Raw genomic sequence first — 26,699 nt, 5'->3', positions numbered from 1 at the left:
CAGATGAGCACGGCACATGGACCTTCAAAGAAGAGGCACTGGCAGAGAACAAAGTAAACCAGAAGATAAATGCAGAAAGAACTGCCTTAGAGGCACTGCTGGATTCAATCCTATTTATGGTCTCAGCAGTATTCTATTATTCAGGTACTAGTCAGCACTTCCCTGCGCCACACATCCAGCAGCTTATTATAAACAGCCCCTGGCCAGGAAGAGATACAGTTTACTTAATTAACTTAGATGACCCAGTGTCCTCACCTCCTGCCATCTCACCTGCTTTCCACATTGGTGTTTTGGCAAAAGCTTCAGTACTGCTCTGGCTCAGCTCTCTGCTAAACAGTCACCACTGGCATCCAGCCTTGGCTCCTTTCCACACATACGTATCCTAGGTCTCAAACACTGTATCTGATTTGCTACCTGGCTTCTCTGACTTCTCTACATTTCTGTGATTTCAGATTTTTATGCCTCATGTCACTATGGGTATCTCATTAGAGGAAAGGTTTTCTAGCTAAGTCTTGGCAACACTCCTGTTTTAAGTTTCATTTAACTTTTGGTGAACTCTATATGTTTCATGCCATATTGTGGGCACAGTGGCTCTCTAAAAGTTCCAAGTTAAAAAGATCTCTTCAGGTACTGCCAAATGAAACCATCATTGAGGAATCTCATAAAAAGCGGTCCTTGGGCATGGTTCCTATTGGGGTGTAATCTCTTACAAATACCTCATGGATTTCCTGATCTATCTGTCACCTGGTCCACAAGGCCTCACATAATTCTGGCAATATCCATATAATGGTACTGATATAACTCGTGGTTTTAAATCACTTTAAATGTTTGATCAATATTGATTTTGAGATGCTTCTTATAATCAATATTAATTTGGAATTATAAAATTCAACTTTGCATTTGTTACTGGGATTTCTTTCACTGATCCTTGTATAAGAAGAGTAACTTTCCTAATCTTGTACAGTAAAATATAAACCTACATAATGAATGGAAATACTTCTGTCATCATACTGGTCACCCTCTTAGAAACTGCCGTCTCTTTATAGTCTATGCTTTGAAAAAGCTCTTTGTTTTACAGTTCAAAGCGAATTCATCATAGTGACTGTCAGCTTAGAGCAGAGGGCAATAAACGTCTCCTATCCAAAGAACAGGAAAAGCATTAATTATAACAGAATGCTGCAAACCTCCCTATTCTGCTTCAGAAACTCTCTTAGTTCTTTTCCACTGGGATACAATCTAATGTTATGCATTCATATTATGGCCCCTACTGTTGAAGAAATGATAATAGCAGTGATGTTCCTCAGATTAAATCTATCAAAAGTTTATTCTAGCAAAAGTGACACATGATAGTTTTAACCAGCAATACATCCACCTACACACACACACACACACGATCTCACGAAATATTAAAATATATATTTAAATGATCTATTTCAGGTATAAAATCAGAGGACTGAATGTCAATGAAACTAAAGTTTCTTTTTTTCTTCCTAAAAACTAAAATTTCCAAATTTAGAAATTCTAAATTTCTAAAACAATCTAGGTTTCCTGGTAATATTTTTCCCTTTTTATTTCATTTTTGACAGTCAAAAATCTGAGGTAAAAGAAATAAGGTAAAATTTCTCCTTGCCTCTTCGCTGGTATTTAAGGAAGTTTTAAATGCCAGTTGTCATAGCACCAGGGTGGTGTTCCAAGGATGTCTGTCAGTCACAGCAGCCTAACAGTTACTAGTAAAAGCTGTCCTCATTGTGTTAGCCATTCTTACACTGATAATTACATTGAGAGTCTTACTGTTGATAGATAAAGTAAATTTTTAGGCTATATTTTTATTTGGAAAAGTATCAGTTTCTGTTGCATTACAGAATCAAAACATGAATTAAAGTGGTAATTTTGCTTAATTCTTTTTTGCCCTTGTGATGGGAACCATTACCTCTTGTTTTCTTTGATCCCATAAATACACGTTTGTTAATTTTTTGTTCTTTTTCTGCATTTTTGTTACATCTGTACAAGTTATTTTCATATTTCAAAACAAACATATGCCCATGAATCCTGTGAAAATCAAAAATGTTTTCAGTAGTGCCTTCTGGAAACTAAATGCTAATTCCCACAATAAATAATAAGTCTCAAAAGATGTAGGATTTACAGAAAATAAATGCAAGCATGGAAGATCTTTCCTCTGAATATGCTAGTTTAGAAATGTATCATCACTTAACTCAAGTTCAAAGAGAACTTTTATGTTCCCATTTCTAAGTTCTATAGTGAATCCAATTCCATGTGAGTTCATTTTTATGGGGAAAAACTCCATAGTCATTGGGGACCATTTGAGTGCCATTTAAACAAATCAATGCAGAATAATAACTGAGTCAGTGATAATAATCATAATCATAAGTAATAGTAATAATGTCAGTGATAATTCTCTAACCAAGGATTATAGGCTGCATTTCTGTTAAAGCTGCTAGGAAATCCTTATGTGGCTTGAAAGTATTGGGAGAAGATTGTGAACCTATCTTTTGCTCTCCCCCATACCGTCTCATTTCCAAGATTAGTAGGTAAACCAACTAGTAGCCTCCCATTCTTTGTGTCTGAGGCTACATCACTGAGTCCTGTGTAACTGAACCTGAAAAGTCTGGCAGAATGATGACACTCATGATCAGTAAAAAGACACACAGATTTAAAGTCAGAATCCCTATGGCCATAAACTCAGCTGAGCTATTTGAGTAAATCAGAGCATTTATTTAACAAATATTTATGGAAGGCCTATTTTGTGTCAAGCTATTTGTTAACTCCTACAGCTACAAAATCTGGTAAGTTTCCTGCTCCCATTGAGTTTTCCAAACACTGGGAAACACAAATCAATTGTCTGACAATGAGTTGTCTGACAGTCAGGGTCACCCTGTAATCTCTATTGAGTTGTGAAAAAGTGACACCTGTGAAGTCAGATTGAATTAAGTCCAAATTTTCCCCCTGCCATTCACTGGCTGTGTTACTCTTAGAAAGTCATTTAACCACTTTGAGCCTTAACTTTTGCATCAGTAAGACAAGGATAACAATACCCTGCAAGAGTATTATGGAAACTCTATTTTATCAATAAATGTGCGTTGTTTTTTTTTTACATGTACTATGTGCTAGGCACTTTTATAGGTTCCTGGAATATATTATGAACATAGCAAAGATCTCTGCCCTTGTGATGTTTATAATTCCAGAATATTGCCTGTCGCTGTTCAATAATAACTATTGTCATCATTAAAATAATATATTTAGTAAGTTTAGTTCAAAAAGAATGACTGAGAAAAAAATGTGCTCTCAGATGTTATAATCAACACTAAGGAAGACAAATACAAACCAAAAATAAGGCACCTAAAAATACAAAATTTAGAGCAAGCAATATATCCAAGGTTGAAAAGTATCTGTTTCAAACAAATACCTAGAATATGCATTTCACTGGAGTACTAGGATTAATATTCAGTTATGAGGGAAGAGTCAGAGGAATTCAATTTGAGCTTGTGTGTGAGAAGAAGGTTACTGTCTCACATCTAATCAACCCAGGAAGGCCAACCCAACCATGATACTATCTGTTCCAGAGGCTGTGCATGGTTGAAAGCACAGGCTCCCTCTCACCTCTACTGAGCTTGCTGTGCGTTCAGCCGATAGGCTGTGCAAACTGACACTATGTCCTCAGTATAATACCAACCCTCTAGGAGACTAAACAGACACTTGGATAGCAAAATGGTTACTTCAGATAGTTTCTACTCCAGAAGGGCAGAAGTTCACCCATTAACAAAATCAGCACATATTCTGGGCATAGTTTGCTCTCCTTGTGTGAAGTCCCTTTACCGGCATCACTCTGTAAGGACTAACGGTGTTTATTATTATGGGATTCCTACATAACATCACTACAGGCCAAGGGACCCACTTCACAGGAGAGACCGTGTGATGGTGAGCGCGCGCGTGCACACACACACACACACACACTCTCCTGGTCCCTATCACAAACTTTATCACTCAGAAGCTGCCCTCCTGATTTAACACTGCAGGAGCCCCTTAATAGCGCAGCTGAGGCTCCAGCCTGTGTGTGCAGTGCTGTCCTTCAAAGTGCAGTAGAAACACTGAACCAATGTTTACTTCACAGTGTTAAGCCCCTGGTCTGGGAACCAAAATGTGGAAATAGGGGTGGTTTTTCTAAATGTCACTCCCAGTAATCCACTTGGAGAATTTATCCTTCCTGTTCCCACAACTTCTGGCTCTGCTGATTTAGTTTCTGGTTCCTAGGAGGGATGAGGAGATACTTCTATCAGGGGCACAGCAAAGATTCCACTCAATCTAAATTTATATCTTATGCTGGCAATCTTAACCTCCTTGTGCACAAGGCAAAAACAAAGTGTTGCTATGCTATCCTAACAGGAGTAATTGATAATCAGTTGATCATGAGGAGATAGAATTGCTGTCTGATCATGAGCAGAAAGTCTGGGATTTGGTAAAGTTACTGATTTACCTCTGAGCACTTCCACATGTGTGACAACTCTTAGTGGACAATTGTAGCAACCATTGTATTACAGGCGTACAGGAATCATGGTCTCAGATCCCTCAGGCATAAAACTATGGGTTACCTCACTCATTCAGCATCCTAGATCAATAGAAATGCTGGCTAAGGGTAAGGAATATCTCAAACAGGTGGTAAATAAAGTAGGTGATGAGTATGAATTGTGGCCTCAGCATCAGAGAGTATAGCTTGTCCTACAAACCTTTCCATGTAAAGCATTTCTGATAGAAATTCTGAGTGTTTACCAGCCTGAAGAAACTATTACAGAACAGAGTGAAACTTAATAGAAGGAAGAGTGGCTCTAAATTATGAAGGGATGGAATGTAACCAGAGCTGTTGATACCCTGGTGTTTCTGACTTCCAGACACCAGTATCTGTATCTGTCTGATGGCTTTCTCCAAAGCCTTCAGAGGCTTCTCTGTCATCACACAGTAGCAGGCTGGAAGCACCAAGGAATCCATACTCTCTGGGAACTGCTGCATAACAATGCTTGACTTCTAGCTAGACTCTTTGTCCCTCGTGTGGGATATTTTTGAAGTTGCTTCTTCGATACTATGTCACCACGTTTCCTTTGAAATTAAACTCAGTTAGCTCCTAGTAATACCTATTGACAGCACTTATTATTGCTGCATTTCCTACTGTCTCATTTCCTCATTCTCTTACCAGCGGCCTCTGCACCTTACAAATAAACTGCACTCAGTCAAATCCTTTTCTGGTCTGCTTCTGGGGAAACCAAACATTACTACTAACCCTGTTACACTCCCTAATACCTAGACTCTAAGATCCTTAAAAGCGAAGAATATGTTGTTAAATATATATCATACCCTTACTTCAGTGTCTCATGTATAAATGCTAGTCAATTAATGTTTATTCTACTTGTTCTGTATTTGTTTTTCTCTTTTGTCTTCTTTTGGATTAACTAAATATGTATAATTCGTTTTCCCCCATAACTCTTTGTGGTTTATGTATTCTTTTACTATTGTTGTACTAATGAATTGTTACCTGTGATCACAGCCTTAGTACTAGATTTACTAAAGACTTATTATGTATATTACCTTTCTTTAACATTTCCCAATGAATTTTTATGTAGTATTTTTGTGTATTTTAATTCTAAATATATTTATGACCTCATAAGACATTCTTATTGTTTCAAAGACAATATTCATTTATATTTACTTAATATTTATTCCTTCTGATACATTTCATTTCTTCTTCACCTCCAACATTGCGTCTATGGTCATCTACCCTTAGCCTTATAATCTCCCTTTGGAATTTCCTTCACTGTAGGTTTATTGCTGATGAATTTTCAGTTTCTGTTTCTGTGATAAAATTTTTTTGTCCTCCCTTCTGAGGACAGAATATTTCCTTTGGGTACAGAATCTGTGTTGGTAATTATTTTTTTGCAATACTTTAAAGATATTATTCCCTTGTCTTCTGAGAAGCCAACTGTCAGCTCAATGTTGTTCCTTTGAAAGAATACCTTTTTCTCTGGTTTCTCCTAAGATTTTACCTTTGTCTTTGTTTTCCATAGTATTACTGTGTGGAGTTTTCTTTGTACTTCTACTGTTTGAAGACTTACGGTTTTGCATCTATGGTTTGATGTCTTTCATCAATTTTAGAAAATATTCACTCATATGTCTTCCCAGATTGCTTCTGTCCCATTCTTTCTGTCCTCTCTGCCAAAAACTCCAATTGTAGACATCTTAACTGCATGTCACATGCATAGTATTCTCTTTTCCATTGTTACATCTTTTCTATCTTGTCTCTCTTTGTTTCACTCTGGATATTTCTTCTAACCTATCTTCCAGTTCAATTTTTTTGTAAACGTATCCAATTTGCTGCTAAAGCCAAACATCTCATAATTAATTTTATTTATTTTGGGTTTTAGTTGTAAGTTTCCATTCAGGTCTTTCATAATTTCTAGTCCTCTAGTTAAATATGTCAAGTTGTCATTGAGTATCTTAAAATATTGTCACAGTAATTTTAAAATTTGTGCCTGCCAACTTTAATATCAGCATTTCTTTTAGACATGTTTAGGTTTTTCTTGGTTTTTAATTACTTTTATTTTTATGTTTTGCTATTTTTTACTGAGTGTTGAAAACTATATGTAGAAATATCTAGAGGTCATTTGAAGATATAATAATTTTTTCTTCATTCAAAATTGATTTGCATTTTCTCTACCAGGAATAAGTCTAGAAGGATAGTCTCTTAATCCAATCACAGATGAAATTGATTAAGGGGCACCTGGGTGATTTAGTCAGTTAAGCAATCTGACTCTTGGCTTCAACTCAGGTCACGACCTCATGATGGTTCATGGGTTTGAGCCCCGCATGGGCCTCCACACTCACTGTGGACAGTGCAGAGCCTGCTTGGGGTTCTCTCTTTCTGCCCCTTTCCAGCTCTCTCTCTCTCTCTCAAAATAAATAAATAAACCTAAAAAAAATATGATTTGAAGTTGAGGTCAGGCCTTCCAAGAGCTAGTCTTTGCTATTTTTACCCTTACTCCTAAGGCATAATCCTTCAGGGCTTCAACTGAAAGCCTAGTTTGTTTGTCGGTACACTTCTGTATTGCCACAATCCCAATATTTGTTCTGCTAATACTGTGAGCTTGACAGAAGTTCTGCATAGTTTCCTAGGCTTTCAGTCACTGCTTTCAAACTGGCAAGTGCATTGAGGGAAAAAAGCAGGGCCAAATTGTCTGACACACACCTTCGTGCTTTTTCCTTTTCTATGAGTCTTAAACTGGTAAGTCTTCTCTACCAAGGTAGCCGTGCAGGGTGTGCAATCAGGTTTTTGGTTCTTATTTTTATAACTCTTGCATATGTTTTACACATCCATTTAGTTGTTCTTTATTTGTCCAAATAAGCTAGCTCACCATTTCTGGAAGGAAAACTCTTTCAAATAGCATATTATTAAAAGCTAATAAAGCAAAAAAATGTTCTGGAACCCAAAAGAAGAAGAAAAAGTACTGTCTAAGGAAACTTAAATATGTTAAAAGACAAAAAGTTAGAGAAATATTCTATAAAAGGAATAGAAATTTAAGATACAAATGATGATCCTAAAGAGACAAATACGAAATACTGAACTTATAAAAACAAGAATTCCAAGATAATATCGATGGAAGAAAGGGAACAGTTAAAAAGCACGAAGCTAATCAACGAACTGTCTTCTTCACTAAAGAAAAACCTGAGTCTGCAAATCAAAAGATTAAAAAGCTCACAGTTCTAGCAAACTCAATGAGAAGAATGTGTATTTAGATGTATTCTGATAAAATGTTTGAATTTAGAGACTAGGAAAAAAGAAAAAAGAAAAACCTTATATGCACAAAGAGAGTGAATCTTTGTTAATGCGTGGGAAGACTGATTATATTTCATGAAGTTATCACTCATTGTTTTCTCACATAAAAGACACTGAAATTTAGGTTCATTTGCATCTCTACAATAATAAAAGCCTATATTTTTAAATTGGCATCTAAATACATCCAAAATTTCTTACGATTGATTACTGCCTGGTATCAACTTACTAGTTGTGTTTGGAAAGAGCTATCATCTTCTTTATTGTCAAGTTCATTGTGGAAAGTTTAGGGATAATGGCTTCATCCACATTATATGATGATTTCACATTGTTCTCAATTTCCTTATGACTCCTTCCCTGTACTTGCATTTTGTTATGACTGTGCTTCACACACCAGGTTCCAAAGAGGTACATACTTTTAAACTTTTTTTAAAAGGTAAATGAAGACACTAAAGAAGGACACATAAAATAATGAAAGGTAAAAACTAAAGACACTTTTTTTTTCTAAAATAGTTTATTTTCAAGTTGGTTTCCATATAACACCCAGTGCTCATCCCAACAGGTGCCCTCCTCCAATGCCCATCACCTCCCTTCCCCTCCCCCACCCCCATCAGTCCTCAGCTTGCACTCAGCATTCAGGAGTCTATCATGGTTTGCCTCCCTCCCTCTCCCCAACTATTTCCCCCACTTCTTCTCCCCCATAGTCCTCCGTTAAGTTCCTCCTAATCCTCCTATACGTGCAAACATATGGTAACTGTCCTTCTCTGCCTGACTTATTTCGCTCAGCATAACACCCTCAGGGTCCATCCATGTTGCTACACATGGCCAGATTTCATTCTTCCTCATTGCCATGTACTATTCCATTGTATAGATGAACCACATCTTCTTGATCCATTCATCAGTTGATGGACACTTAGGCTCTTTCCATGTTTTGGCTATTGTTGAGAGTGCTGCTATGAACATTGGGGTACATGTGCCCCTATGCATCAGCACTCCTGTATCCCTTGGGTAAACTCCTAGCAGTGCTATTGCTGGGTCCTAGGGGAGTTCTATTGTTAATTTTTTGAGGACCCTCCACACTGTTTTCCAGAGGGGCTGCACCAATTTACATTCCCACTAACCATGTAGGAAGTTGCCCATTTCTCCACATCCTCACCAGCATCTAGAGTAAGGACACTTTTTTTGAAAAGGGAACTCATTTTGACTGGTAATTAAAGAATGCAAAGCTTTATGTTTATAAATTAACAGGTATTAAAGCACAATTTCAGCACAAATTTTGATTCAATTGATGGAGCTGAGTTTGGTTGGTTGGCAATTAACCAAAGTGGAGGAATGAAGAAATATTTAATAAGGTAGTAAATTTTTTAAAAAAAAAAACAGCTATATGGAACCTCACAAAAACAGTAAACTATCACACAGCCCTACTCCTGTCTGACAGACTTACAAAAACTATGGGAGTAGATGGCATGAGCATATGTTTTTAACACCATGGCATACTCCACTTTGTTTCATCCACCATACCAATCTAATGCCAGTTATTTCCTAGAGTACATAAAATACCAAATTTTCCATATACTCTTTACATATTTTCTTTTTTCTAGGTAATATCTCTCACTCTCCACCCCCACCCCCCTACCCGCACACATACATACACACAATGAACAAAGATACATACAGAACGGAGATTCTGCTGATTCTTTGTAAATATATATGACAACAAAGATTCGGCACTATTTCCCCAAGTCTTCAAATAAACAGCATTCCAGTAAAACAAACCATCATTTACTGGCTAAGTAAGATAAACTGAGGCAAGGAATACTCTGGGAGATGTAACGCTAGTTCAAGAAATCTCACTGTAAATAATTTGTATTAAAAAGGCTAGGAAATGATGCTAAAAATAAAATCTAAATGAGAGGAAGGTTGAAACATCATTGTGTAGGTTTAAGAGCATAATAATTAAGCACAACAAGGCTGGAACGAAAACTGCTTAGGTTTGAATTTCAGTTCTGCAATAAACATTCTCTCATTTTTTGACATTGTTCATTAGAGAAAAGGAGCTTCAAATATGGAATAAAAAGTCAAAAATAACCATTAGTACAATAAAAATAGAAAATAGACTTCCCAATTCACCAGAGGAGAAAAGCAAGCCAACACATTGAGTCCAAATTGGAATACAGGGAAGAAAAAAAGAGAGACTTAAGCAAGTCTGAAGAACATAAAAGCATAAAACAAGTAAGTCACTACAAGGTATTTTTCTCATCCCCATTCCACTCCCCCCACCCCATGTTCCATTCTTGATTCCTAGAAAATGCCAAGTCCCTTCTGGCTTCCTGTTACATATGTAACCAAGGAGAAGAAAAGCAGACATTTGGTATTGCAACTAAAACTAGAGAAAGGAACCAGGGTGTTCCTAGCATAATAGTGCATGGGACATATGCACTATAATATGTCTGAGTAATGTTACATTGCGTTGTAGCTTCCTCTCCCACGCAATCCAAAGTGCAGCCGCCCCCACCCACATAATCCCAACCCTAACTAAAATAGAAAGAGACACAACTGAATAATAATTCTTCTGAAACTGGGTGGAAAACAGGCTAGTGGTAGTAGGTAAGTGTGAAGAGAAAGCAGAGAAGGTCAAAGGAAGCACAGGTTTTGAATTTCCCTGTAAGTATGAGACAGGAAGCCTCATAAAGCAGCTCCAGAGCTGAGCCTGAAAATCTGGAAGCATGGGATGAATAGGGTTGAGGATCCATCCCTAGATTCCCATGGACTCTGTAGGTTGGAGTGTCTGACTCAAGACAGAAGTCTACTCCATGCATTCCCCTGAATCCTATGAGCATTCTGTCAGCTAAGAGTAAGAGCCTTTAATAGTGGTAAGTTACACCTCTTCTCAGCTACTAGAAAGAGCACAAGAGTCTCAAACACACACAAATGTAACATTTTTCTGATAAGTCAGGATGTATCTTTGTGAAGAATATCTTCTTTCATTTACTTATAGGGCTCTGAAGACAGTTTGCCTTCTTAGTAACTGTATACCCCCAATATTAACACATAATTCCCTGACCTCTTTTTCAAATGTTCAACAATTGGTCATTCAATTCCAATGAGTAGGGAGTCTTCCAGTAGCCAGGGAAACCAGCTTAGAGAGTCCAGCTCTTTGGGATGCTAAATGGTCTGCCATCCATCTTGAGAGACTCCTTTGGGTAAGCTTGACCTGTCCTGAATTCCTGATGCTTCTTTTCTGTATTAGCAACAAATCTTTCCTATCCGTAAGAAGGCACAACTAAACATGATGCTAAGGCCTTGATATTTTAATTTTTCCTCAATTTTATTGGACTCCACAATGTCAAGGAAACCAAAAGAGAATGTTTACTTATTTGTGATGCTGTCTGTATATAAGGCTCTCCACAAAGGGCAACGTCATTGGTCCCTACAAATCACAGTTTCAAATCATATATCCTAGACACAGCTACAATTTGCTCTGGAGTTGTCAAAGAACAAATGTTTTTGAATCTATGCTATTTAAGTTTTAATATCTATTCATCATAACTAAATGCAATTTGGTATTCTGGAATGGATCCTGAAACAGAAAAAGAGCATTAGTGAAAAAGCTGGTGAAATCTGAATGAAGTCTAGGATTCAGTTAAAGTGAAATATCATTAGTTTTTTTGACAAATGTACCACGAATTATCCATGGTTAACTTAGGGGAAATTAGGAAAGGGATATATAAGAGTATTATCTTTGTCTTCCACTTTTCATTAAATCTAAAATTATTCCAAATTAAAATCTTATTTTTAAAAAATCTCTTTACTCATCAGGTCCAAGAAGTAGGGAGTTGGAGCCCGGGATGGCAATTGGAGAAAACAGCTAAACTAAGCCACTGCCTTATATATAATAACAAAAGTCTTTGGAGAAAAGACAGCAGCCAGCAGTAGTGGCAGCTCTTCAGTCAGGTTCTTCTAAGGAAGACCCAGATTTAGTCTACACTTAAATTTCATGTAGACATTTTATGATATTCTGTTTTATTAACTTAATCAACCTTCTTCTATTAATGGAGACTGTGACTTTTTTTTAACATACAAATATCCTTAAGGGGCAAAAACAACACAATAATCCAGAAGGATAAACCCTATTCACCAGGTTTCAGTCATGAAATGAGATCTCACAATCATCATATTCCCACTAACATGACTATCAGGCATAACCAATATAACAGAAAGATAAAATCTTTCTATAAGGCAATAAATGTAAATGGGTTAAATTCCCTCATTCAATCACAAAAATGCTTAATTTGGGAGCAGAAACAATAACAAACCAAATAAATTTTATAAGGAATATAATCATACAGAGGGACTTCTGGATGAAAATGATATAATGAGTTCATACTTTGAAAACTGTCTCTGTTCCACAGAAATACAAATGACAGAAAAGTAATATAAAAAGAGAAAATCAGACAACATAGAAATTAAAATGATGGACTAGAAATGGATAGAAAAGCAAAATAGTGTGTGGGGACTGAATCCACAGAATGGCTGGCCTTTGGGGCAGAAGCTTACAGTCGGCACAAAGGACACTCAAAAATTCCACATAAAACTAATGCCAGGCTCACTTTTTGAAGCCTGGGTCTATGTTTTGGCTATACTAAGCCCTGAAAGAAAGTTTAAAAGTAATAAATATGTTTATTATTGTAGAATGCTGCCGGGATTATAGTCCAAATTAGGGGAGGCAGAAAATTTTGAACAGCTTTTAAACCAGGACCTAAAACCAGGAAACTCCCTCTCTCTCTACCCCCCACCAGACTCTGGATTCACCATCCCCAACATCATCATTAAAAACATTATATGACCTGGTTCTAGATGGAGACAAATGAGTTAAGTGAAGGCAAAACCAAAACCATTCTTCAGAGATGAATAACAAAAACAAGAGGAAAAAAAACCTGCCTACATTCAAGGGGAGAGGATTATACAATGTATATGCACCAAGGGATGAAAATCTTGAGGGTCATCTTAGAATTCTTCTCATCACATATGTATAAGAGAATATTTTGAGATGGAGGTGCATGTAAACCTTTAAATTTAAATTAAAATAGAAAATATAGCAACTGGAATGAGAAATGCAATGGAAGGGATAAACCTCACTATGTACCTAAATTAAGAAACTTCCTAGAATGCAGAGCATAATCACAGATATTTGTAAAAACACAAAAGATTAAAATGAAAACTTATTTGTGAGTTGCTAATAGATGGTTTACTCAGAAAACTTTAAACAATATTAATTGTATGGTAAGGAATTTTTAACAGAAAATTAAACCATAACAAGTTCCCTGTAGTCAAGAGAAATAAGAAATAATGAATAAATGTAGATGGCATTCTAAATAATATAAACATTAATTTTAAGCCAGTTCTTGCAATCTGACAGAACATATAAGCAGAAAAAATTTCTAAGTACAAAACACCTAGAAATAATGGATAAAATTTAAAGTATGAGCTCATTAGTGACCAACAGACAGTGAGGATAAGATGCCAGACCCTGGCATAGAATTTAAAAAGGAGTATGATGACTTAAGGAGATAATATTTAAATAAAATTTTAAATGCATAAATACTATGTGCAATTTGTTTGGCCATCTCTCTATCCATTCCTCTCTGTAGGTCTCAGAGGCCTTTGCCTTCACCAAGGTATTAACACACGCATTGTTGCGGGGAAGACCAACATCCTCAAAAAGCTTTATGATGGCTGTTCTCTATAGGCTAGAGATGATGGTTGCAGACACTATCATAAAACTGGGCTCCCTAGTTTAGCTTCCAGATGGATAGAGACAGGTGGCACTGTTTAATCACTGGGGACTTGCTGTGTTCAATAACTATAATAAGCCAACGGGGTGGAGCAGTAATCAAAGTCTTTTAACCTAAAATGATCTCTGGTAGTGGGTAATTGAGTATGAAAATCCTGAGGAATAAAAAAATGGGTGGCTATTAAAATACTGTTGACATGTAAAAGTAAAAAAAAAAAAAATCTAGGTCTAGTGGCAGAAACTTGATGTAAGTCACTAGAGTAGGGATAAAAGGCCACTTAAGAAGTTCCTAAATTTAAGCCAGTTCTCAGACCCAGAGTCCCTTGATTAGGGTCTTGAGGAAGACCCTGCACATGGCCACACATGTTTACTACAAGTTTTCCTCCCAGCCTTCCTCAGAGGCACATGTGGCCATGCACCAGGGTGGCTGTGCACTGGATAAAGGGAAATATTCAGTCATTCAGGGATTAACAGATACTACTCTGAACTCATGTTTACCCCCAAAGCCTGGAATGCCACTATGGTCAGACAGTCAGAAGGGCTTCTGGAGGTAAGGTGATAGATGGAGGTTTGGCCTGAATCCATCTCACGATTGATCCTACTGGGACTGCAGACCTATTTTGTGGTTATTTTCTTCCAAAATGTTGTGTCTACACATTGGTTCTGTAACCCATGTTGTAAGGGCCATTATGGTAAAAGCCCTTTTACATTCCCCCCACTGTTGAAAACAACGCTGTATCTCTAAATGGTGCAGAGAGTAGTGCCACCATCAGACACATGAAAGATACAGAAGTGATGGTTCTATCTTATTTTCTTTGTATGTACCTATTTAGCTAATGCAAAAGCCAGATGTATGCTCAAGGATACCAATGCATTATCATAAAATTAATTAGGTTGTGACACCAATTGCAACTGCTGGTCCCAATGTGGTACATCACTGGAGCAAATCATCACAGCCCTTGGAACCTTTTATTCAGTCACTGACCCAGCAAACATTTTCTTTTCTACACCAGGTAATAGAGAAAATTAGAAGTGATTCACCTTCACTCTTTTACCTCAAGGCTATATGAGCTCTTGGCTGTCAGTTTTATGTCCTAGAGGAACCTTGATTGCCTTGATATTCCACAGAATACCATGCTGGTTCATTCCATCGATAGCAATATGGTAATTAGACCTGGTAATCAGGAAGTAGTAAAAGAAGATGTTTTTGAAATGCACATGCATGCCCAAAGGGAGGTGAGCCAAACCCCCTGAAAGTTCAGAGATCTACCACATAGAGAAGCAGTGGTCTGTGGCAGGTCTCCACTTAGCACTTCCACCATGAAGAAAGAGGCACAGTGCTTGATAGACATTTTTCAGATTTTTGAGAGAACGTATACCATTTTTAGATGTGCTGCCCCAACCCATTTACAAGGTAATACATAAAGCTGCCAGTTCCAAGTAGGTTCCAGAGTAAGACAGGCCTCAACATTGGGCACAAGCTGCAGTGTAAGTGGCACAGCCATTTAGGCTTTATGACCAAATAGATTCAATGGTATTTAAAATGACTTTGGCAGACAGAATGCCAAATAGGAGAACCACAACACAGATTTTAGAATTTGGGAGTATGGATATGCTCTTTTCAACACCAGCCCTCATTTGTAAAGCAGATCTTGGCTTGGCACTGAGTCTGGCAGAGATACAAGATGCCATGTGACTGTGTGACCAGGGCTGCCCTTCATGAATTAGGCCTTATTTGTTGTGCAAAATTATGAAGTTGGAGATGTACAGCAGCATTCCACTCTTAAATTAAATGGGACACACAAGATTAGGCTCAAGGTGGTCTACACAGCACAATTGCACAAGTCAGTGAATCACTAACAGCTATGAGGTAATGGCTATGGGTTGCCTAGCTAGTCAGGGACCTTTAGGAAGGTGAGGATTGATGACAAGATCTGTAGAAAAGGTACATCAATGAATATGGGGAGAAGGCAATGTGAAGATTAGCAGTGAGAGAGAGAGAGAGAGACTGAGATCTGAAGATGCTGATGATGCAAAGGTATGGCAGAACCCAGAAGCTGGAAGAGGAAAAGAAAAGATGGTCCCCTAGAGCCTCTGGAGGGACAGCTTGATTTCAGCCCAACAAAACTGGATCTCAGAACTTCTGGCCTCCAAAATTGTGAAAGAATAAATGTGTGCTTTTGAAACTACTAAGTTTATGGTAATTTGTTACAACAACCATAGGAAACTAATACACATGTCTAATTTTGTCCCGGCACTTCCTTCTTGAGGACCTGAACAAGCATGATTGGTGCCACTTGTGATCCAAGAAAAGAGGCAATAAGGTGGGTTTTGGGGATGAGGTCTCTCACTGCTCAGAAGGCAAAGATGACGCTATCCTGCATAGTATATGGGTCATGGATAGTCCCTGGCAAAAGCCATCCCAACTGCTATAAGTCATCAATAGGGACCTGAGAAGCAATTGGAAGATAAAGAGGGACAATACTTACAAGCACAGCAGAGTTGGTTGATTACAGGTAAATTGTATTGCTAACTACAAAAGAATAGCAAGAAACTAAGTGCTTTGAGAAGGCAGTTAAAGGCTAAGTGTTAAGTGTGAGAACTATTGGCCTGTTTAATAGCTTACAAAGTACAAGAAAAGACACAACTGAACAGCAGATCAAAGCTCTGAAAGTTAAAGTCTCAGAGCTCCACAGATGATTAAATACTCAGTCAAGGAAGGTCTGTTGTCCTAAGGTCAGGGCCCAGGGGGAACAACATGGGACCCTGACCCATAGGCCCCTGTGCCAGAAGATGCTACAGAGGCCTCTCCCCAGCAAAGCAGGAGGTACCCCTCTCAGAGACTGCCTGCACTTCCCCTCCCGGTTGCCAGCCTGTGGGCTAGAATTACATCCTGGCATAACCTGCATGGGGCCACACTGAGCCTGACAAAGGAAAGAGACTATACACCCAAGGAACGGCAAGAATTATCTACCTTACACCAGCAGGGGCCAGGAAAAGTGAATCTGGTATTGAATCTAGAGGGAGCTTAATAAGTGGGGCTGGAATCTAAGACTGGATAAAAAAGGACTTATTTACTTGAGGCACTTTTTCTGAGCATGAGAGCTAACAATCTGGCAGGAACTTAAGGGAGTAGACTACATCTGTTGCCAGAACAGCTCCTGGAAGTCTAAGGAAAGTGATGGACCCTACTGAATGAGGTAGTAATGTCTGACTTGCCTGACAGGTAGTAAAGATTAAAGAGGCTGAGAGAGGTGGCTGAGCTGGAAAAAACTTAGTAGTTAAGGCTGGAATACTCATTAGAGGATTATGTCCACTGGAAGAACAAGACACAACACAGCATTCAGCAAGGCCATGAGGAACACACTGGTGAGAAGGATGCCAGCATCACTGAGAAGTTGTATGGTAAGCAGCCCTCTCTGCAGGCCAGGGCTGACTAAAGGGGAGGCAGAGCCAGAGCTAGGTTTGTTAATATCTATGGAGATGAGAGTCCACAGGGTGGTGCTTGGTACTAGAAGCCAGGAGGCCACCATCAGCTGAACAACTAGCAAGGCCAGAGGGACAGCCTGTAGACTTTGACCTGCAGGGAATTGATAAAGGAGCTTCTCACCTCTAGGGACAAAACAAACTTGCAGCCAACAGTGGTGCTACTTAACTTCTTTTTTTATTTATTTATTTTTTTTATTTTTTTTACAAATAGTTTATTGTCAAATTAGTTTCCACATAACACTCAGTGCTCATCCCCACAAGTGTCCTCCTCCGTGCCCATCCCCCCCCTCCCCCCCACATCCATCAGTCCTCAGTTTTTGTCAGCATTCAAGAGTCTCTCATGGTTTGCTTCTCTCCCTTTCCCCCACCATCTCCGCCCTTCTTCTCCCCCTTGTTCCTCCGTCAAGTTCCTCCTAATCCTCCTATACGTGCACACATATGATATTTGTCCTTCTCTGCCTGACTTATTTCGCTCAGCATAACACCCTCAAGGTCCATCCATGTTGCTACACATGGCCAGATTTCATTGTTTCTCATTGCCATGTAGTATTCCATGGTATAGATAAACCACATCTTCTTGATCCATTCATCTGTTGATGGACACTTAGGCTCTTTCCATGTTTTAGCTATTGTGGAGAGTGCTGCTATGAACATTGGGGTACATGTGCTCCTATGCATCAGCATTTCTGTATCCCTTGGGTAAATTCCTAGCAGTGCTATTGCTGGGTCATAGGGGAGTTCTATTGTTAGTTTCCTGAGGAACCTCCACACTGTTTTCCAGAGGGGCTGTACCAGTTTACATTCCCACCAACAGTGTAGGAGGGTGCCCGTTTCTCCACATCCTCGCCAGCATCTAGAGTTCTCTGATTTGCTCAATTTAGCCACTCTGACTGGCGTGAGGTGGTATCTCAGTGTGGTTTTGATTTATGCTACTTAACTTCTATAACCGGGTTCAAAGGTGAGAATGGAAGAGCAGGAAGGTGAGGGTGCTCACTCCAATAAAAAGTCACAATTCCACTCAGCCCCCAAATCTGCGCCCATTTTCAGATCCAGAACACACTGACTGAAGAGATGAACTTGATCACTCCAGCCCTAAAGAAGCTGCAGCACAGAGAAGATAAGAATCATTCCAAAGATCACATAGCTGTTGTGTCATGGGCAAAACCAGGGAACTATATTTGGCAAGACTTATGACAAGGTGTTAACATGTGAAGGAACAAATTAGGTAAGTACAAAAAATTGTGCAAAGGAATACAAGTAGTTAATAAATATGTTAAAAATTTAGCAAAGGAACTTAAAATGATTTGTCATCATATTAAACTTCATCAATTAATATTTTTAATAATAATATGCTGAACTAAAATTCGGGAGTATATAAATTGTCACATCTTTTCTAGAGGTAATTTTTGCCACATTTATAAAACACTTAAGCTTTGGGAATCTTTTGATTTCTACAAATTATACACTTAGGAATTTATTATACACAAATCATCTGACACATGTATAAGTGTTGATTTATAAAGGTAATAACTGAGCATAAAATATAACTGGAAAATTAGGGAAAAATCCTTAATGTTTAACAAAAGATTGGTAATAACTACACTATAGTCATAATAGAATAACATAAAACCATTAAAATTATATTCAATAACATAAAAATGTTCACAAAGCATTGTTAGACATGAATGGTGGATTTAAAAGAATTTTCATATTGGTATGCAAGTGATTTTAACCAAAGAATATGTAAAACTTTTAAAAGTCCATAGAAATGGTGGGCCTAGATCTCAGAGGTCAATTACAGCAATACCCTCATTTTTTGGAAAAATCTAGTGAAACCTAGAAAAGTTAATATTCTAAAGTAGAAACAAAAGAAATAGATTGGGAGCAATTTGGCATCCCTCCAAAAAGTGTGTGTGTGTGTTTGTGTGTGTGTGTGTGTGTATAAAATTATAAAAGTTTATGCCAAAGCATTACTGATGTTCATTTATCTGTGGGGTATGTGGGTAAATAATCATTTCACATATTAATTTTGTCTCTGTTTCCATTACTTTTGCAATGAACATGTAGAAACAAACAAGAGTTGTTGCTTTAAAAAATTTGTTCAAAGAACTGATGTGTGACTAAAAGCTTCTGTTTCAAAATGCTTCCCACAGCCTGTATGTACCTGAGAGTTCTCGAATGGGCATTCATTAGCATTCACACAAATCCTTTAAGCTCAAAATTACCTTGGTCAGGATGCAATCTAATTTTCCTTTAAGATCTAAAATAATAACCCCATTGCATGAGTACAGGACTAGATTATATGAACACTGAAAGTACATGCATAAAATTGAACAGTGAAGCAATAAAACCCATGTGATATATTTATTTATATATATTATATATATACATACATATATATATAATATATATATATATTTGTTTTGTTGCCACTCAAAAAAAAAACCTAAGTTAAGATCAAGTCACAAGTGTACTATAATTTTTTTCATAACATAACTAAATTTTGAATTTTCTCTCCTTACGTTCGATCTATTATGTGCACAGATTTCCAGTTTTCCCCCATGGCATTTACTAGTTAGTTCTTTGACATCATTGTCAGTATAATCACCTTCACACTGCACTGACACATTAGAGAAACCAGGACCTGGAAGTCCAGCACCACTGACTCCCACCTCACACCTGGTATTGACATTGTATGAGGTTATACCCATCAGTGTTCTCCAGACCCATCACCACAGTTTGAGATGCCTTTGAGCAGTTAGTAACCAGAACACCCCTGATATGCCCAGGAGCGTCAGGGAATAGAGGGCTTGAAGGCCCTAAGAATAGTAGAGAATGAGGCCATAGCTTATCCAGTGTCAGTTCAGTAAGTGCAGGCAGTTGCACGTGGCAGGAGAAGGGAGGATGAGTAATGGCTCTGCATTTCTGGCACTCGAGAATTTAAGGACTGAGAGATCAGAAAAGAGACTTGCGTTTATGAATACAGAAGACAGAAGCTGGCTAGGGACTTTACTTCTTTTTTTATTTAAATTCTAATTAGTTAACACAGAGTGTAATAATGGTTTCAAGAGTAGAATTCTGTGATTCATCACTTACCTATAACACCCAGTGCTCATCTCAAGTGCCCTCCTTACCCACCAGGGGCTTTACTTCTAACCCAGACTCCAGGGAATTTAAAGACCAACAGTGGCTTTACCTTCAGAGTCAGCCTTAATCTCAATTAAATTCAGGAAGAAAGAGGCTACTTGCCAAAAAACCAAAATGTTTCTAACCACTCATGCCTGAGATTATTTTACATATACAAAGAAAACCTTCATTACCCAATGAGAGAAACACAATAAAATACTAATACCAGGAAACGTTCATCCAAAGAATAAGTGGAAATTGTATACAGATTCATAGAATTCTAGGGCTAGACTTCCAAGATCAATTACAGCAACATCCTCATTTTATGGTGAGCCCACTGCAACCCAGAGAAGCTATGTTATGAAGAGTAGAAGTAGATTGTGCAATAGTTTATTAAATCCTAAAACACTGGAGCCAGAAGTAAGCTTGAAATTTTAAAGATTGCTCTATGACAAAAATAATAAGTGCAATTTTTGTGTACTGATACTTTAACTTAACTGAACTTATAACTCTGCAAATGTCATTGAAAAACAAGATTTAGAGAACTATAAAATGATAGACCTCAGTAGATTATTGGAAAAAAATTAAGATTGGTATTATGACACAGCCTAAAGACCTCTTAACAAGGGTCAGAAGATATGGCCTCCCTTCCTATTCCACTAACCCACTGTATGGTCCTTGAAATGTTAAGGGACCTCTTATGTGCTCCTCTAGTCCCTTGAAAATAAGAGAGAGCTGAATACCTGATCTGTAAAGCCCTAAATTCCACACAATACAATAAAAATCACATTTCCTGGACATTGCAAATTTCTTGAGGACTCTGTCTACAAATACTAGACTTTCTGCACCTGCAGTCTTATCCACCAAGAAACTCTTATGATTCTCATACAAACAAAAAAAAAATTAGATCATTCAATCAATATATCAATACTATTACTTTTTTATCAAAATTGCCTTCGATCTCATATAGCAGGCCCTAAAATGATGCATAGTATAAATCTCTGTTACCAACCTAATAAATACTGTAGAATGATAACATTCTAATAAAAATGATGAACTGGGTCTCACAAGAAGGAGACAGCAACAAAAATACAATAAGCACTTATCCCCATGAATGATGAGCTTATAAATTACAGAACTGGCCTAGTAAAGCCTGAGAAATTTTTCATAACTAAAGATTATAATCAAGATTTTAAAAAAATTCTCTCTTATTACAACTGATGAAGAAAAATTCTAATCAATATTGACTTCAGCCAAAATTCTATGTACTGGGTCTTCAAATGCCTACTCAACTAAAGCATTATATTTTTAATAAATCACAGCTTCTGTTTAAATTACATAAACATATCTGGAGGATTTTTAATCATTAGAAGATGATTTTTAATGATTCTCTTGAACGTCCATGACAAATTATTCAAAAAGTTGGTTTTCAGAGACTTGATGTTCCCAAATGCTGCACCCTCCTTTCCTCACCCTCTCTCTAACAGTTAAGGACAATCATAATAAAGTGGTCGGTGCGATGCATGTTACACTAATACTTTCTACTCCAGAGACAAGAGTGCACAAAAGTTAACCTCTGACCCACAGGTTAAGTTCAGGTCTAAAGGAAAGGATGTTTTTCCCTAAGATTATTGGAAAGAAAAAGGCTACTCATATCATTTCTTTAAAGAGTGATATTCATTAAAATCTCAACCATCTGGAAGAAATAATTGGAGAAGTTCTGAGGGCCATAAAAAAATCAAGTTTAAGGAAAGACAGTGATGGATTCTCTTTCTTGCTAATTTATCCAGCAATATTAGAGTATCAAGCACATTCATTTCCATCAAACACCTGGCCTCCCTGACATTTGGCATTCTCCCTGACATCTATCAAGAAATAGTTCTGATTTTTCAACTTTCCTCATTTATGGTTTCAAGGAAAGATCCTGACATTGATTTTTACATATGACTCTGATTGACTCCAGTAGGAGTCCTGCACACAATTTGGTAGTACAAAATGATCCTGAGCCTAGCAGTCTATGCCCCTTCCATAAAGATATTTTATAGTTTCCAATTCCCAACTTTTATTTTCTAAATCATTTTCTCAGATCTTTAGAGCTTTCTTCTTATCTCCTGTAATGTCTTAAAACATAAAGTTCAAACCTTGGGTAAACTATTTTTTACTTTAATCTTAAATATTTCTTAAGCACATAGTCACTATGGCCTCAAGTGCCTGGAAAATACAAACACTGCCACTGACACTGACTTCCTAAAAGAAAAATTACAAATTATAACAATCTCCATTCATAGTTTATAGCAGTGCTTTTAATGAGGGCAAGTTGTGTACTTTAGTTTTGTACTTTTGTTCTGTTCCCAGTAGGAACAGATACGACTTGTATTTTTCACAGGAGTTTGTCACTTAGGAGTTCTGCCTCAAAACAAAATATGTGAATTAAAGAGGTTTGAGCATTATGGACATTTTAGTATGTCATTTATCAAGACTCTTTGAAGTTTCAGAGTTGGTTACTATAGTTGCTCAAAGCTGTCAGGGCTCTGGATTGTCTTCTCTGCTACTTCATTGGCTCTCCCCGCAGGGTCACAAAATGGCTGTCACACTTCCAAGTGTCTTGCCCTCAAGCCCCATCTCCCAAGGCATAGAAGAAGACTGTGGACTTCATTTCACTGTTTATTACCTAAAGTGAGGGGGCATGCGTGGAATTCCACCTTCCCTGTTCACATTTCATCATATACCTGAACAAAAATCAGAGATTTGTTTGCAGTGGAGGACAAATATAGGACAGCCAGGCAGTAGTATCTACACCTGGAACTCCCTGCTCCACCCCAACAGAAGTCACATTTATCAGTTACCTTGTATGACTACTCTTGGGATAGACACACGTGTACGGAAAGTTCCTGATAAAGATATAGAGCATGTATGTATAATGCCCAGGCACTCAACATACTTTTTCTCCAATCAAGGACCCCATTTTTAAATAAGGCAATCATAGTCCAAGATGTTGAGATAACTTATGAAATGCTTCAAGGATACCTAAGTAGCTTCACTTTATCAATAACCCTAGCATCAGTATGTACTTTATTTAACTATGCACCCATTTATATAAATGCCAATTGTCTAGACTCTGAAAAAATATTCAATACATTTGCAATGAGTGAACTGTATAGTATGTGAAATACACCTGCACACATACAAACACACAGACACACACACACTCAAAAAAAAAGGTAATTCAGCTTTTACATTGGTACTCTCTGTTTCATGTTGTGAGAAAGCCCAGGACTAATGGAGAGGCTATGTATGGGTTCTCCCTTCTGGGCTCCTGGCTGACAGCCAGCATCAACTGTCAGACACTACTGAGCAAGCCTTCAGATGATTCCAGCCCCAGCTTAGGATTCAGACATTATGGAGCAGAAACAATTCACCCCTGTCATACTCTATCTGAATTCCTGACCCTCAGAAACCATGAAAAATAATAAGTGATGATCATCGCATTGAGCCACAAAGTTTTGGAGTCATTTGTTTTATCAATAGGTAACTAATACTGACACTGATGAAATCCACAACACCAATCAAGGTAATATAATGACTATAACGAGTTGTAAAACGAAGGTGTCTGACGCAGTGAGGGTATATAATTAGGGGATGAATGGATTTCTCACGATAAATCCACAAAAATGCAAGGAGTCAGGAGTGGCTTTCTGCTCTGAGATGTTGAGTGAGTGGGCACTCACTAAAGTCAGTAAGTAAAATGACTTTGTTAGAGAGTATGGAAAGGTAACTATAAGAATAGACTTAAAAAAAATCTCTCAGATCAGTAGCCCCATTCAGCCTGTTTTCTTATGTAAAAATGGATGTTTGGGAGTGTTAAATGAGGTGATACACTTTAAATAGCATAAGGTCTGGCTCAATAACTACTGATTATTGCTATTGCTATCATTCAATAACTTGGGGTGATACCAATAGCATGGTCCCAAGTTATCTCTGCCTCTAAATTTGCCACTTAAACCATAGATATTAGAGACAAAAAGCCTTTTGACGTTCTTCTCGTGAACATGTTTGTGAAGGTCAAGCATCTTCTTTTCACATTTTCTAATTTGTAATTAATTCTCAAAGTCACTTGTAGAAAATAATCAGAATCAAGAAGTTCAATTGCTTAAGGTCAAGGATGAGGTTTCCGTACATTTATTTTAAGTAATTCATGTGATTGGGTGGTAGTAAGTATTTCAGATGATGCCCTTATTGTTAGAGAGGCAGTATTGCCATGTTGTTCTTTATATGATTGTTTAACAGACAATAGATTTTCCTACGTGTTATTTGCTATTTTAGAGAACAAGGGAAGTCAGGAGTCAAAACAAAACTGATCGAAAATACAGATATGGAAAAAAAAGAGTTGATTCTTTTTCTTCCATTAAACTGACTACATGTTTGTGGTCTGAGAAGCTCACCAGGAGCCATCAGGTTAATATGCAGCTTCAGGCAACTATGGCTTGCTACCGATAGCCAGAGAGGACACTACAAATCAGATTCATCTGATACGGACATCTTCCATGGTACTTCACTGAATGATTTGCGAGGTGAACACAAAGGGAGGTTGACCTCTACTAAGAAACAGGCATGCATCTGGAGCTTTGCATTCTCACTGTGTCATTCCACTACTTGGAGGACGTCAGCAAAGAATTGCCATCAGAGGACATTTATAAAATAAAGAACACCTTTCTAAGATTTAGTGTTTAGTTTTATCTATATCTTATCTGCTTTTCTGTCCCTAGCACCTTATAGGATTCCCAGATCATAAAGAGGCACTTGATAAATGTATGCTGAAATGAATTGAAGTACTGGGTCAGAAAGTAGATGCAAAACCTTCAGAAGAATACCCTGCAGAGCCTTGAGCATAAGGAAGTGATATTTCTGGGGCGCCTGGGTGGCTCAGTTGGTTAAGCATCTGACTTCGGCTCAAGTCATGATCTCATGGTTCATGGGTTCAAGTCCTCCGTCGGGTCCTGTGCTGACAGCTAGCTCAGAGCCTGGAGCCAGTTTGGATTCTGTCTCCTTCTCTCTCTGACCCTCCCCTGCGTGTTCTTCTCTCTCTGTCTCTCTCTCTCTCTCTCCTCCTTTCAGAAATAAATAAAACATTAAAAAATAAAATTTTAAGAAGTGATATTTCTTCCTTAAGCCCAATAAAAGCAACACTATACCTGCCTCTGTGCTTTTCTCACTCTCCCCAGGCCTTTTCCTCGGCTGGAACTACACAGAAGAGCATGGTAGATCAGTGCAAAATCTCTGGAGCATGATGGCTGAGTTCAAACCTCAGTTCTGTCATTTCTCTAGCTGTGTTACCTTGGACAAGGTCACTTATCCTCTCTGTGCCTTAGTATTCATTTGAAGTGGAGTAGAGCAGTGTCTACCTGTTGGAGCTATTGTGAGAAATGAATCTACAGGCATATGTAAAGTAAATAGATTGAAGCTGGCACACAATAAGCAGACAATAAATGTTAGCTGTAATCATAGACGTCCAATCTGGCAGTGTCCTGGGCATGCTATCAGGGCCAGGTCCTAATTCCTTCCCTCTGCTAAACTGATGAGGGACCCACACAGATGGCAAAGCAGAGTATTCTCTTTGTACTCACACACTCTGAGAAGGATGGCTGAGAGGGTCCTCTTTCCACTAAAACTCTAGAGAGTGTGGTGGGTGGAGAATCACGCTGACCATCCTTAGGGAGCCCAGCTGTGAACAAAAGCAGAGTCTTATTTTATTCCAGGGGCAGTTATTTTCCTGCCAGTTTGATTTCAATTAATGTCAAACATGTCCTAAAATTTGAACAAGTCCTTGATTTTTCCCGGCAAATTAGGCAGTTCCCCCAAATCATCACTAGCCACCTCATCTTGTACATTTTAAAATATCTACTATAAAGGCTTGAAATGCTGCCACCTAGAGACAGTTATTTCATAAAGATAACCAAGCAGGGATCTTGAGAGGCCACTAAAATAGAATTTGGCCATGCATTCTAAATGCCATGTTAAAATTCTATACTGTAAATTGACTCCTTACCTATTTTATATAAGTAGGATCAAGAAAAGGGGGGAAAGTAATTCAAATTAGAAATAAATAGCATCCTTTATAACTAATATTTTTAAATCAGTGGTCCCTCCCAGGTAATGTACTACTTTTGTTTTTATGACTGGAATAATCTCTTTGAACAGAGTAGGAATACAGAGGAGTTAGAACTTCTTGCCTCCTGGCCTACCACCCATGTGTGGGTGTCGAAGTCCTACCTGCTATGACCCGATAAACCGTACAGTTCAGAACTACAGAGACCAGATGGTGAATGTCTCAGGTACTTCCTAGAGCCTCAGCTATAGGCTTTTCTGTATCTCTCTCTTTCTCCCTTTCTATGCACACACCTTTGGGTAAACCATTTTTAGAGTTCAGGGATTGAAATTACATAATAGAGGATAGGA

At 37.9% G+C, this 26,699-nt stretch overlaps 1 long non-coding RNA gene across 1 annotated transcript in view; it reads right to left on the bottom strand.

The window, feature by feature from the left end:
• The window catches only part of LOC144240380 (uncharacterized), a 145,532-nt gene extending 119,570 nt beyond the window's left edge, over positions 1–25,962 (bottom strand). Inside the window, exon 1 of the long non-coding RNA XR_013337698.1 lies at positions 25,868–25,962. This is a non-coding gene — a long non-coding RNA (uncharacterized LOC144240380). The remainder of the gene's footprint in view (positions 1–25,867) is intronic.
• Between the last annotated feature and the right edge of the window lie 737 nt (positions 25,963–26,699).

The sequence above is a fragment of the Crocuta crocuta genome, unplaced genomic scaffold (genome assembly GCF_008692635.1).
Source record: "Crocuta crocuta isolate KB4526 unplaced genomic scaffold, BGI_CrCroc_1.0 scaffold247, whole genome shotgun sequence".
Lineage (NCBI taxonomy): Eukaryota > Metazoa > Chordata > Mammalia > Carnivora > Hyaenidae > Crocuta > Crocuta crocuta.
Note: the sequence above shows the minus strand (reverse complement) of the source record. Positions and strands in the feature narration are given on the sequence as shown.